The sequence below is a fragment of the Podarcis raffonei genome, chromosome 8, assembly GCF_027172205.1.
Source record: "Podarcis raffonei isolate rPodRaf1 chromosome 8, rPodRaf1.pri, whole genome shotgun sequence".
Lineage (NCBI taxonomy): Eukaryota > Metazoa > Chordata > Lepidosauria > Squamata > Lacertidae > Podarcis > Podarcis raffonei.
The window spans coordinates 20,521,755-20,534,745 of NC_070609.1; the positions used below are offsets into that span (position 1 = coordinate 20,521,755).

The 12,991-nt window shown below is 45.1% G+C and overlaps 1 protein-coding gene across 2 annotated transcripts in view; it reads right to left on the bottom strand.

Annotated features, from left to right (window-relative positions):
- LUZP1 (leucine zipper protein 1) overlaps positions 1-5,433 on the bottom strand; it is a 70,506-nt gene extending 65,073 nt beyond the window's left edge. Inside the window, exon 1 of one of the 2 annotated variants that reach the window (XM_053398426.1) lies at positions 5,320-5,433. The gene's annotated coding sequence lies outside the window, so the exon portion shown is untranslated. Of the gene's footprint in view, positions 1-21; positions 350-5,319 lie in introns of those variants that run through there. The other variant, XM_053398424.1, reaches the window with a different exon arrangement.
- Between the last annotated feature and the right edge of the window lie 7,558 nt (positions 5,434-12,991).

Sequence of the window (12,991 nt, forward strand, 5' to 3'; positions counted from 1 at the left end):
TAAATAAATCCCCTCGCCTACCTCCTTCTTCTCCCCGCCGAATCCGCCACCTTTTTCCTTCCCCTAAGGAACTTAGCCGGGAATCGAAGGATCCAAGTCCGCCAAGGACTTTCTGGAGGAGCGGCGAAGGCGGCAGCCCCGCCACCAACCAGCAGCAATTGCAGTCGCAGCAGCTGCAGTCCGGGGTTTCGTCGCCTCAGGCTGCGGCAGCGGAGACCCCCGGGGCTCCCCACTCCGCGATGCGCGGCGGCGGCGGCGGCCCGCTTGGATCCGGCCCGCTCGCAGGGCTGCAGTGCTTGGGGCTCCTCCTGACAATGAGAGGCGGGGAGCAGCGGCAGCAGCAGCCCCTGCTGGCGGGCGGCCCTGACGTCAGGAGGAAGGAGAAGGGTGGCGAAGGAGGAGGAGGAGGAGAAAAGGAGGGCCTGGCCGCTCGCCTCGCCTCCGCAGACTTTCCCCCAGCCGCCTTCTCTTGCTTCCCTCGCCCGCCAAAGTAGGGCCTGGCGAAGGGCCGCCTCGCGCGCCGCATTCGAGCCAGGACGGTCCCGCGCAGAAGCGTGGTCGTGAGGAGGGTTGCCCTCCTCCCCGTGTCAGCGCCACGCGCGGACCGCGGCTCCTTAAAAGGCAACGCTTTTCCTCCTCCTCTGAGGAAGGTTTCGCGCGTTCCATTTGCTGCCTTTCCTAAGCCCGCCTTCCCCCCCCAACTCCCTCGGCGTTGCTTTTTTCTTGCTCCTTTCCCTTCCTCGCGCGTTTGTCCTCAGAGCAACCCTGTGAGGTAGGTTAGGGTGAGCGAGACTTAGCCGCAAAGTCACGCAAGCGAGCGGGGGGCGGGGGGACGTTCAGCTCAGGGCTCTTTACTCCGGGGACGCGGGTCGTCTGGATCTCCAGGTGTGGGTGGTTTTCCCATCATCCCTGACCATGGATTGGCCGGTGCTGATGGGAATTGGAGTCCAAAGGACACCTGGTTCCTCATCTGCTCTTCAACCAGCAGTGTGGGCACTAAAATAAATTGGTACGGCGTTATCTATCACCACTGTGGCAGGTGGGTGGCACGTGCTGGCTACACTCACAGCTGCAATATCTGGGACTGTGGCTATTTCAGATCGACCCACTGAGCTTACAAGAGTAGCCAAAAGTATTTTTTTATAAAGAGAGACACCTTTGATTAAACCTCCCCCACCCTTTCTTTTCATACATCAGAAAAGCAGATAGCAAATTTCTCCCACCGGTTTTGCAAACCTGTCTCTGGAGAGCCTATATCGACCCATTAATGCTCTAGGATTATGTAAAATAACATTATAATCTTAATGCTATGCTTATTTTTGTGTGGAGACTGTATTAAATTTGATTTAATAAATAAATGAGAAAAGGAGCAATTGTGAGATACAAGAGGCAGAGGCAGACAGTTCTATGCAAAGCGTTAGTACATACCAGCTAAGCACAGTGACCTTTGTTGTATTTGTTTTCTGTGGGGGGGGGGCACACAACTTAATTTGGGACAGAGCCTACAAGAGCCTACCTTATAACCTATTTCTAATGTTGCCAGTCTTACCCCAAAGTCGAATTCTCCTACATCTTCCCAAAATTTTATACAGTATATGGAAATTATTCATTTGCCACACCTATCCTCACATCAATTGATACCTGAGACCACCAACCCTCTTTCTCCATCCTGCTGTGGTTTGTGCTAGCCTGCCTGGCACTGGCTTCTGAAACTGGCCATAACTTCTTTTCTTTTAATAACTTTAATAAAATGATAGAACATTTAGTCACAGAAAGGAAAGGAAATCCATATTAGGGCAAAACCTTTATAGGATGGCTGCAGGTCAAAATATACTCAACAATATTCACTGTTTGGATAGGTGATTATGGGGAGGTGGAAGGGAGGCAAGATAGAGCAGGGGTATTTGGGAAGGTACCATAGCTCAGTATCAGAGCACATGGTTTATGTGCAGGAAGTTTGAGGGTCTATCCCTGGCATTTCCAGTTAGAAGGATCAAGCAGACCTCTGCCTGCTACGCTAAAGAGCTGCTGCGAGTCATAGTACATAGCATTGAGATAGATGGGACAAACAGTCTCATCAGTTAATTCATGTTACTTCATGTGGACTAGAGGCAAGATGCATGCATTACTTATTTGGAGATTTAACTGCTTAAAGACCCAAGAAAAGGGGCTGATAAAAAAAAAACTCCCCAAAAGAGAAAACACTGTTTTGCAAGTGGCAGATAACAGAAAGCAGATGTTGCCCCCATCAAATAGGAGCAATGTGTACATATGGGCCAGATTCACATTTTCTATCACTTGATTATTCAATCCTTGGGACTAAAATTTACACATAAGAAATTCAGCAGCATTTTGGCAATTGAAAACAACATTAGCAATTGTTAGCATCTTCCATCTATTGTTTTTGAAATTCAGCTCTTAAGGGACACTTTAAAAAAACAAAAACCCTGCAACCTTGTGATTATTATTCCTTTTCCTGTTCATAGAAGGAAAGGGGTGGGAATCTTGCATAAGATTGTTGCTCTGACAATATACACTGCCCATGAGAGTACAGCTGCTCAAATGAGTAATTATTTGCAGAAGGGAGCAGCAAATTGATAGTCAGTGCAAGAAGTGAGTTTGCATAATTCTACTCTTCCCTCCACATCCTGATTTTTAGAATGTATGCTCCTTGAGACAGGGTCTTGTCCCTCTTGTAATTTGTAAAGCACCATCTATATGACATTTCTGAGACCAATGGGACTTACACCCAGGTAAGCAGGTAAGCCCTGGATCTCAAGAATGTATTAATGCATTACACAAGGCAAGAGGTATACATTGGTTCTTAATACATTTCAAGGAGATGCTTATATCAACCTGTTTGACATAATGGTTGCCACTTTTACACAGATGTTACACACCATGTTGCACTAGTAATGTTTGGAAGGGTGAGACTGTGCGGGACAGGAAAAGATGTTATGGTTATTTCCATGCCAATGCTGTCTGTCGCCTGGGAGTTGAGGCACTGGCGTAGAAAGTTACAACTTCATTCATCTATCCCATGTGATCTCCCACTTTCAAGCATGACCTGTTTATTGCATATCTCAATCACACGCAAGCAGCTATCGTGCTATACCACAAATGGTGTAAGAATCAGTTCTCAGGATCCTTCCTGTCCTGTTGCAAGTTGATTTTTCTTAGGGTGGCAATGATTGCTGCTGTCATCATGCAGTTTCCTAGACAAGGGATCCAGCCCTGAGGTCTCTCCACTGCCTCTAGGGTCAGATCCTAAGTTGGCTGGCCAAATATCTTCTAATCATTTAGTTCTGGGGTGGGAAAGCTAGTGCCCTGTGGGTGATTTGAGGAGCAGTCCTTCAGCACCTGCAGGTTCCCCACTCCCTGATTTAGTTAAATAAGTACATGCGGGTCAACTCCTGACGTCCAAGAATCATAGAAAAAAAATCAGTGACAAATTTCTAAACATGTAAAGTGTATCTTAGCTTGTATTTCTTTACTTGTTGATATTTTATTTTTAAAAAAAACAGTGACACACATCAATATATTGGAAACACAGGTGAGTACCTGAGACAACACCTAAAGCAGCCCAGGTGACTATATAGACACAAGTAAGCCCCAAGCTAAGATGGGGCCTAATATCAGCATCACAACGTAAAAAAAAAGTGTCTGTCTTCCCCCACCCCACCAAAAAAGCCTTGTAGGACTGAACCCTATTGAAAGTGTTTAGAAACTTTTATCAAAATACAAGTTATATTTTAGTCTTGGATGCATGCAGTTTGACATTAGACCCTTCTTAAATTGGTACAGAATTTGTTATGCACACCACGATGCCATCATTTCCCAAATTGAGAGATACAGCACCAAGCAGACTTCTTACCAGAACTTTCCCCCCGTTCCCTTTCCCTATCACACACACATATATTCCTTTCATTTACCTTCCTTATCTCATTATAAAAGCTCACACCCTTCCACTCATGTACTGTAATAGCAGACATGAGAGGAGGAGGGGTGGGATGCAGAAGATAATACGTTAGGTTTGCAGAGTATTAGAACAATGGCTTTATTCAGCATTGACAGAAGAACGTTGCACTTGTCTTGATGCTTTGTAGTAGCTTTAGTTACATGTTAATAGAAGGTTAATAACAGTTAACAGCAAAAAAGGGGGACTAAAATTATGACATAGAGACTTAATTTGACACTTGTCCCCCTCCCAGCCCGGTGTCCCCCATAGTACTGACTGCATGAACTAAGAAGGCATGTCAAAGAGGCAGCTATAATGTTTCTAGAGAAAGGGAGGCATTCAGTAAAAGCAACGTCCTCCTATATGCAATTGTCCCATAAAATGTCCCAATTTTTATTTTATTTTTAAAAGAACCTATCCAGAAATACAGGTGGGACAGAAAAATGTATTTAAATATTAGCAAATCCAGATCTTTTTGTATGAACTGTCTTGATTTGCTATGTTGAGGTGCATTGTTCCATCCTTTGCTAATTCAGCATTATTATTATTTATTTCTCTACTTCCCATTCTTGTATAAGCCATGCAACCCATTAGGTGTTTTAGACTGCATTCTCAGTCTGATAGAGGAAAAGATGCTTGAAATGAACCTAAGTATTAACTGGGGGGAAAACACAGCATATACTCCATAAGCTTCAATAATTTCAGTTACATCCATATTACACTGGGTGGATAAGCAACACAAGGTAGTTTTCTACTAAAGCATGCTTGCAGGGTGGGTGGAGTGTATTATTTTATGAAACCTCTGAGTTCTGAAAATCTCATTGGCAAACCTGTGCAGATAACTTAAGCCGTCAAATCCAAATGACTTTAGAGTAGTCCCACTGAAACTTACTTTGATATATACGATCTGAGGACTGCAGCCTTTTTCACTAGGGAGAATTGTTCCTAAGAGTGCAAACCTACCTGAAAGTAAATCCCATTGAAATCTGTGGGATTTACTCCCATGTAAATCAGGATATTATGGTGCAACACATAATCCTTGGGAGGCTTGCTACTGAGTTCGATTGCAGCCCTAGACTCCTAAAACCCATTCGCTTGGAAGCAATTCTCATTGGCATGTCAGTCACATATAGCTCTAAGTGTGCTTAATCACAGGGTTCTAAATGGCTCATACAGTACTCTAATATCCTGCTCAGATTGCACACACACACACACACACTCGCTACCGTCTTATATTCATAGCATAATGCAGTACAAGAAAGCACAACAGAGAGAAACCACCGGATTTTACAAAAGCCTGTTTTCAACTTGGCAATAGGAAATAAATGGGGGCGGGGTGGGGAAAAAAGCCTCAATAATACCTGGAAGTAGGGTGAAGAAGTCTTGCTTCTAGTCATGCTGGGGCAGGCTGCTGCTGCTGCTGCTTTTGTGAAATGCGGCATTGCACAACGGATCCCAGCATGGAGGCACGGGTGCGCTGCTGCAGTGCAAAATCCTGCCAGCAATTACTTGGTTAAATCTCTGCTCTGCTTGCTGATTCCAAAGGCTCAGCATACTTTCTGAGGAAAGGAAAGACAGTCCCTTCTGACTGCTTTGCCAGCTTTTGGAATCCGGATAATCTTCAGAATGGGCAGGTTAGGAATGCACTCACAAAGCTGGGATAGGACAGCTCTTCTTGCCCTGAACTCTTCCCAAAGCATTCATGCTTCATCCGGAATGAGGAAATGTGCTAGCTCTGGCAAACAGGATGCTCTCCACCATTTGAGAAGCAATGCATCATCACACGCTCCCAATACTTGAAAAAACAAGGAGCATTTCTTGATTACATATATGGTGGCGATGTTGCAATTTGGCTTCCTTTTGGCACCTCTGCTTTTTAGAGGATTCCTGGTTTTGAAAAATAACCATGATCCCATGGCAATTATGAGGAAGCATGATCAGCATGAGGGCCGCATACAATTCTGGGCAGCATTCCAAGGGCCACATGCTATTGGCAGGCAGAGCCAGAGGCGAAAATGAGCAGAACAATGAATGCAAACGCAACCTTTGTACAGTAGGCTGGGATATTATCAAGCAGGAGGTATTATCCTGATTTAAGGACACATTCCAGCCAGGCAAAAACACTTGGGAGTGCAAAGCAGAGGGGTGTGGCCTGGGGAGAGGGGTGTGGCCTGAAGGGCGTTCCAAGGACATGATAGAGAAGTGTAGAGAGCCGTATCTGTCCCCGCTGCCCTATGGATTCTATGCCTGTCTCTGGCTCAGTTTAAGGAAAACCTATTGTCGCATGATCTCTGGGACAGATAACATGCCAGTATAAAGCACCTTCATCCATGTTTGTGGCAGCTTGCCATCTATGCAAGTTGGTACATGGAGACATGTATGCTGGTGTGTGGAATTAAGTAATGAGGTTTGAAAATAGGGGAACCAAGCATGTTTACTGTTTATCGAAGTCCTTCCCAGCTTCATCAGACTACACATAACCTCCCCTTCTCAGGATAGCAGAGCCCAGAATGTTAACAGAGAACTACTGGCAGACATTGTTCTCAACCTGCAAAAGATACCATGTGAGCAATTGCAGTTGGGAAAGATATACCCAAACCTATGGAAGTTGCAATTCTACCTCTACTAGTAAATCCCACCTTAAGAGTAATGGGATTGGGCTGGATGGTTCAAATCAGTTTGCATTTTATTTTTGCTTGGATAAAATGGTTGTGCGGCATTTATGATGGTTGACATGGACCGGGTAAGGTAAGCAGACAGAAAAGTACAGAGATGTGAAAGTATGTAAATAGCCGAATGACGTTCACATCTAGCAAAGCTCTCAGAAAATGACTCATGTTGGATTGCTGATGTTTTGCAAAGTTGCGGGCCTCCAGCAGTTCTACATTCTCCTTACTTGGTTGTTGTTATTGTTGTTGTTGTTGTTGTTGTTGTTGTTGTTGTTGTTGTTGTTTGCCCTGCCTTTTTCCTTGACAGGACTCAAGGCAGCTTACAACAGATAAAAACAAGAACCACTAAAAACATAGAAAAAAACCACCATTAAAAACAAACAAACATTAATAGAATGAAAACTATTTATATATATAGTATCTGTTTGAAACGTACAGATAATTACAATAAAAACTGCATGGCACCAGCCCTTTCATTAAAAGCAGTCAATTTTCAAAGCCTGTTGGAGAAGAAGGTCCTCACCTGCCAGTGGAAGGACAAGGAGGGAGCCAGTCAAGCTTCTCCAGGTAGGGAGTTCCAGAGACTGGGAGCAGCCACTGAGAAGGCCCTTCCCCACCAAGTGGGCCTGTGTGGGTGACAGCACTTAGAGAAGTGTCTCCTCTGAAGATCTCAAAACTCCAGCGGGTTCATATGAGGAAATATGATATTTAGGATAGCTTGGACCATAGGGCTTTATAGTTCATAACCAGCCCAGAAACAGACTGATGGAGCTCTTCTGACAAGGGAGTAACCTGCTCCCTATAGCCAGCCCTGGTCAGCAATCTGTCTGTAGCTCTTTGAGCCAGCTGAAGTTTCTGAGGATTTTTCAAAGGCAGCCCCACATAGAGCACGTTACTGTAATCCAAACAGGATGTAACTAAGGCGTGTGTCACTGTGGCCAAATCAGACATCTCAAGGAACAGGCACTGCTGGCGCACTAGATTTAAGTGTGCAAATGCACTCCTGACCACTGCAGAAACCTGGCCATCCGGGTTGTTGCTTCAGTATTTTGTTCACCACTTAGATATGTTTTTTAATATATGATGCAGTATAGAAATTAAATAAATAATAAAGAAAGAAAGTACTGATGACAAACACTGGTTCAGAACCAAGATAGCTTCCTTTGATTTAGGAAAGGAAAAATAGAGCCGGGTGTCATCATCATACTGTTCACACCGAACCCTTAAACTCTGCACAGTCCCACCTCTAATTCCCAAGGCAAGATTAATACTGTATAGATATGCTGTGAAGCTAATTCTTTCACCAGTACAAGCTGCTCAATAAAGGAATCTCCTCGCTCACATTTATTCAGCCTTCTGGCGGTTCCCTCACCGTGAGAAGCGAAGTTACAGGGAACCAGGCAGAGGGCCTTCTCAGCAGCAGTGCCTACCCTGTGGAACGCCCTCCTACCAGATGTCAAAGAAATAAACAATTATCCTACTTTTAGAAGACATCTGAAGGCAGCTTTTACCGTATTTTTCGCCCTATAGGACGCACTTTTTCCCCTCCAAAAATGAAGGGGAAATGTGTGTGCGTCCTATGGGGCGAATACAGGCTTTCACTGAAGCTTGGAGATCGAGAGGGGTCGGTGCGCACCGACCCCTCTCGCTCTCCAGGCTTCAGGAAGCTGTCAGCAAGCCTGGGGAGCCCGCGGGAGTTCCCGCAGGGCTCCCTAGGCTGAGGATAGCAGCCTGCTGTCCGGCAGAGTGCCCCGCGCTTCGGGCAGACATCGGCCAGCCCCACAAGCTCAGGGGACAGCGGGGAGGTGCAGCACCACCATCCCGCTGTTCACCGACCTGGTTTGGAGGCTGGCGCTGGGGAGAAGCGCGCTTCTCCCCAGCGCCAGCCCCACAAGTTCGGGGGACAGCGGGGAGGTGGAGCGCCGCCATACCACTGTTCTCCGACCTGGTTTGGTTTCCCCGACCTGGTTTTGGGGGGGCAATAAAGGAAAAAAACTAGGTGCGTCCTATGGGACGGAGCGTCCTATGGGACGAAAAATACGGTAATATTTGATGAATTATTGTATTTTAATATTTTGCTGGAAGCCGCACAGAGTGGCTCGGGAAACCGAGCCAGATGGGCAGGGTATAAAGATATTATTATTATTATCATCATCATCATTATTATTATTATTATTATTATTATTATTATTATTATTATTATTATTATCTCTCTATAATTATATAATTAAAAAAGGGATGTGGGTGGCACTGTGGGTTAAACCACCTAGGACTTGCCGATCAGAAGGTTCGAATCCCCGCGATGGGGTGAGCTCCCGTTGCTTGGTCCCTGCTCCTGCCAACCTAGCAGTTCGAAAGCACGTCAAAGTGCAAGTAGATAACTAGGCACCACTCCGGAAGCTGGAAAATCTTTGGAAAAGAATGGAGACTTCTATTTTCTACGTAGTCCACACACAATCTAGATCCATTGCATATATCTGTTGCCCCTGAAAAGCACTTCTTGAAAAACTGGTTTCATTCAAAAAAATAAAAGCTCACTGCAGATTGATTCTGCATTTCCTCACAGTGTGTCCATTTGAAGAAGAAAAAAGATGAACACACACAAAGGCGGTCCCAGAAATGAGAGGTGTTTCCACGCCTGCCCAATGACACGAACGCGAACCATGATTAGTGCAACCGCCACTTCCTCCTTCTCTCACCTGGGGCAAGTGCAGGGAAGAAAAGGCATGCATAATCGAATCAAGGTGCGGGCTTTCAAACACGTACCAAACAAACCATACCCACTCTTCTTTGGACAGAGGTACCGTATCTAGAATCAATCTAGATTAAGAGCAGCATGCTGAGGACGAGCTTGAACAATTCCGGATGGAGGAAAAACTGCATTTTTGTGCTACGGACGTATTAGCGTGCACACAGCTTGTGTTAAGCATGATACCCCGTTTGACCTTGGATTTGCTTTGTAAGGCAGACATGCCTCGCTGTATCTCTGAAAGATAAATGGCAGAAAAAGGATCTATTAACTGCCTTCAATTTTGTTATCTCTGTTTCTCAGTGGGGCACCCCGGCTTCATGCAGCGGAAGAGCAATTTGGTTGGTTTCATTTTTCCTTTCTTTTTTGTCTTTTCAATCTTGGTAACATTCTTCTCCCACAGCTTGTTGAACAAAGGAAGCCCAGTACTCAAAATGCATGCGTATACCGCCCTCTCCTGACACACGACTATTATTACGTTAACTGACAGTAACTTCTTTTCTCAATGTACAGTGGTACCTCGGGCTAAGTGCTTAATTCGTTCTGGAGGTCCGTTCTTAACCTGAAACTGTTCTTAACCTGAAGCACCACTTTAGTTAATGGGGCCTCCCACTGCCACCGCACCACTGGAGCACGATTTCTTATCCTGAAGCAAAGTTCTTAACCTGAGGTACTATTTCTGGGTTAGCGGAGTCTGTAACCTGAAGCGTATGTAACCTGAAGCATATGTAACCCAAGGTACCACTGTATTTTGTTTTCTGTTTCACAGACTCAGAGAATCATGGAATCACCTAGTCCAAGGATCACCTAGTCCAACTCCCTCAATGCAGGAATATGCAGCTGTCCCATACTGAAATCAAACCTGCAACTATGGTCTTATCAGCATATTTCACATGGGATCAAAGGCATACAAATACAGGGCTCATGTATGTTTAAGAGCATAGGCAGGCAACCTAAGGCCCGGGGGCCGGATCCAGCCCAGTCGCCTTCTAAATCTGGCCTGCGGACGGTCGAGGAATCAGTGTGTTTTTCAATGAGCAGAATGTGTCCTTTTATTTAAAATGCATCTCTGGGTTATTTGTGGGGCATAGGAATTTGTTCATTTCCCCACCAAAAAATATAGTCTGGCCCCCCACAAGGTCTGAGGGGCAGTAGACCGGCCCCCTGCTGAAAAAGTTTGCTGACCCCTGTTTAAGAGGGATGGTTGAACCTATCAGTTCTGGTTTCTCAGTTTCTAACTTTCCAATCTTAGGTTCAGTTTTCTGTATTCACACATCAGTTTGGGAATCTATTTGCTTAAAGTCCTCATGAAAAATTGTCAGCATTTTACTTCAAATTTCCTCATGCATATATATGTGTGTGTGTGCATCCATTTTTGTCTAAAATGCACAATTTTGCAAAGCAATTATCCCCTAATACAATGCATTTCTCTTGGTTTCTCATTTTTCCAGCCTTCAGTTCTCTGCATTTCTATGTCTGTTTGTGATTTTTAAAAAGTCCTCATGAAAATTAATTCACACTTTAGCATAAATTTATCCTGATATACACGATTATGCAAAGCACTTTTCCATAATATAATCAATTTTTGTGTTTTTCCCCAATTGTATATGCATTTTACATGCACTATTGTGCATTTTTGTGCACATTAGTTGGCTGAAGAACTGCATTGCAAGATTTGGAAAAGTGTGGATTTCAAAGGGTAGCTGTGTTTCTTTTTGGACATTGTTTCTGAAAGTTTGCATTAGGTAAATCCAGCTCTAAATGCAAACTGAACAGAATTTCTCCCTCATCCATATTGATGAATAGTTGGAAGAACAAATTTTATCAGGTATGCCTCTCTTAAGCCATTTTATTATGCTACACAAGAAATACAGAAATGAAACCAAACTTCAGACACAGAGTACTATTTGTAAGTTTATGAACTAGATCTCATAGTCAGATGGAAGTGGTTGCCTCAGAAATAAATTAACTGCTTACCGGGAACGCCATGGGAGATTCTAAAGGTTTCTAAAAGGTATGGGAATTTGGGAGTACAAACAGATGACACTGTGTTGAATACAGTATTGTCTAAACCTCTGCTGAAAACGACATCTGCCAGGGTCCAGGAAGCATATCTGAAGACACTTCTTCAATGGCATTGGACTCCCTGGAGTCTATCTCATATCAATATGCCCATCTTTCCCCTTTGCTGATGAGGCTGCAATGCTACAAGGACATTTTTAACATGTGCCCCAAAGTGGCAACATTTTGGGAATTTGGAATTTGGGAAATTGCCAATCTTACTTGCCAGCCATCAACTCCAGGGCTCAAACTGCTGTCACCGGCTACTGATTCTGATCATCTCATGTGAGTAAAGAGCTGCTTTCACTATTCCTGGCTGCTGTAAGAATAAAAGTTGGTGGATGCTGGAATTCGGTAAAAAGCCCTCTGGGGAGGGGTGGCTAAACAGTGTTTGGGCTATAGCCGTATCTCACGGGTCAGCAAGGTTTACGTCGCCTGGGTTGGTTCACTCCAGCGGAGATCCCACTGTCGGCCAGATTGTGCATGTGTGTCTGCGTGCGCCCGCAATCTCCGGCTTCTGCGCAGACCCAATTTTTGACATCTGCACATGTGCAGATGTGTTTTCCGTTGCTGTGGAAGCAAGTCCCCACGCCATGCTGCCCCGGTTTAACGCAGCGTGCGGGGACTCACCGAGTGGGCGGCTCAATTTGGGGGCAGCTTGTGGGCCGGTTAAACGACCCCCGTGGGCTGCTTGTGGCTCATGGGCCTTAGGTTGCCTACCCCTGCCCTATCTGAACACCTCACCCCTCACCAGAGAGGGTGATAAAAGGCGACCAATCTGATAAGAGCATGGCATTCATTTCTCTGCTTTATGAATGAAAACAGGGAGGCACGTCCACCTCTGCCAACCCAGGTAACCTTCTGGAGGGGCTATTTGAATATGATCTGATTTGGAGGGGTTGATAACGACAGCATACTACTTTGAAATAGGGCACCTGACCTTATCAGGTCTGCCACATGTATGCAAACAGCCTTGTGACTAGTGTTGTTCGTTCACAAAATTAAATCAACAATTGTGGGGGGAGGAGACATATATTATGATAAAGGGAAAGGATGGCTTTTGTGGCCTCGAGACAGCAAGCTGCACCTGCCAAGATTCCACCTTCTACACACCTGTACAACATACAGCAGCTGTGGGTCATAGGGAACAGACCATGGCTCAGGAGCACAACACATGGTTTGTTTGTAAAAGGTTCCAGGTTCTAATCCTTGGTATGAGGAAAGACCTCTGTCTGTGAGACCCCCTGGAATGCTCATGCCAGTCAGTGTGCCTGGTGTGCCTGTAATGCTTTTGGGGCAGCAATGCTTCTAAATGCCAGTAGTGCAGGAGGGGAGAGAGCTCTTGTGCTCATGTTCTGTTCCCTTCTTTCCCACTGGCATCTGGTTGGCCACTACGAGAACAGGATGCTGGTTATTGGCCTGATCCATCAGGCTATTCTGGCTTGGTGACATAAATATATTCTTATGAGTTGGAGGCGATTAAGATGCATGCCTGGGCCCCCTTTCTAATTCCTGGAATAGCCAAGCTAGTTTACTGGTGAGCTAATGGGCCAT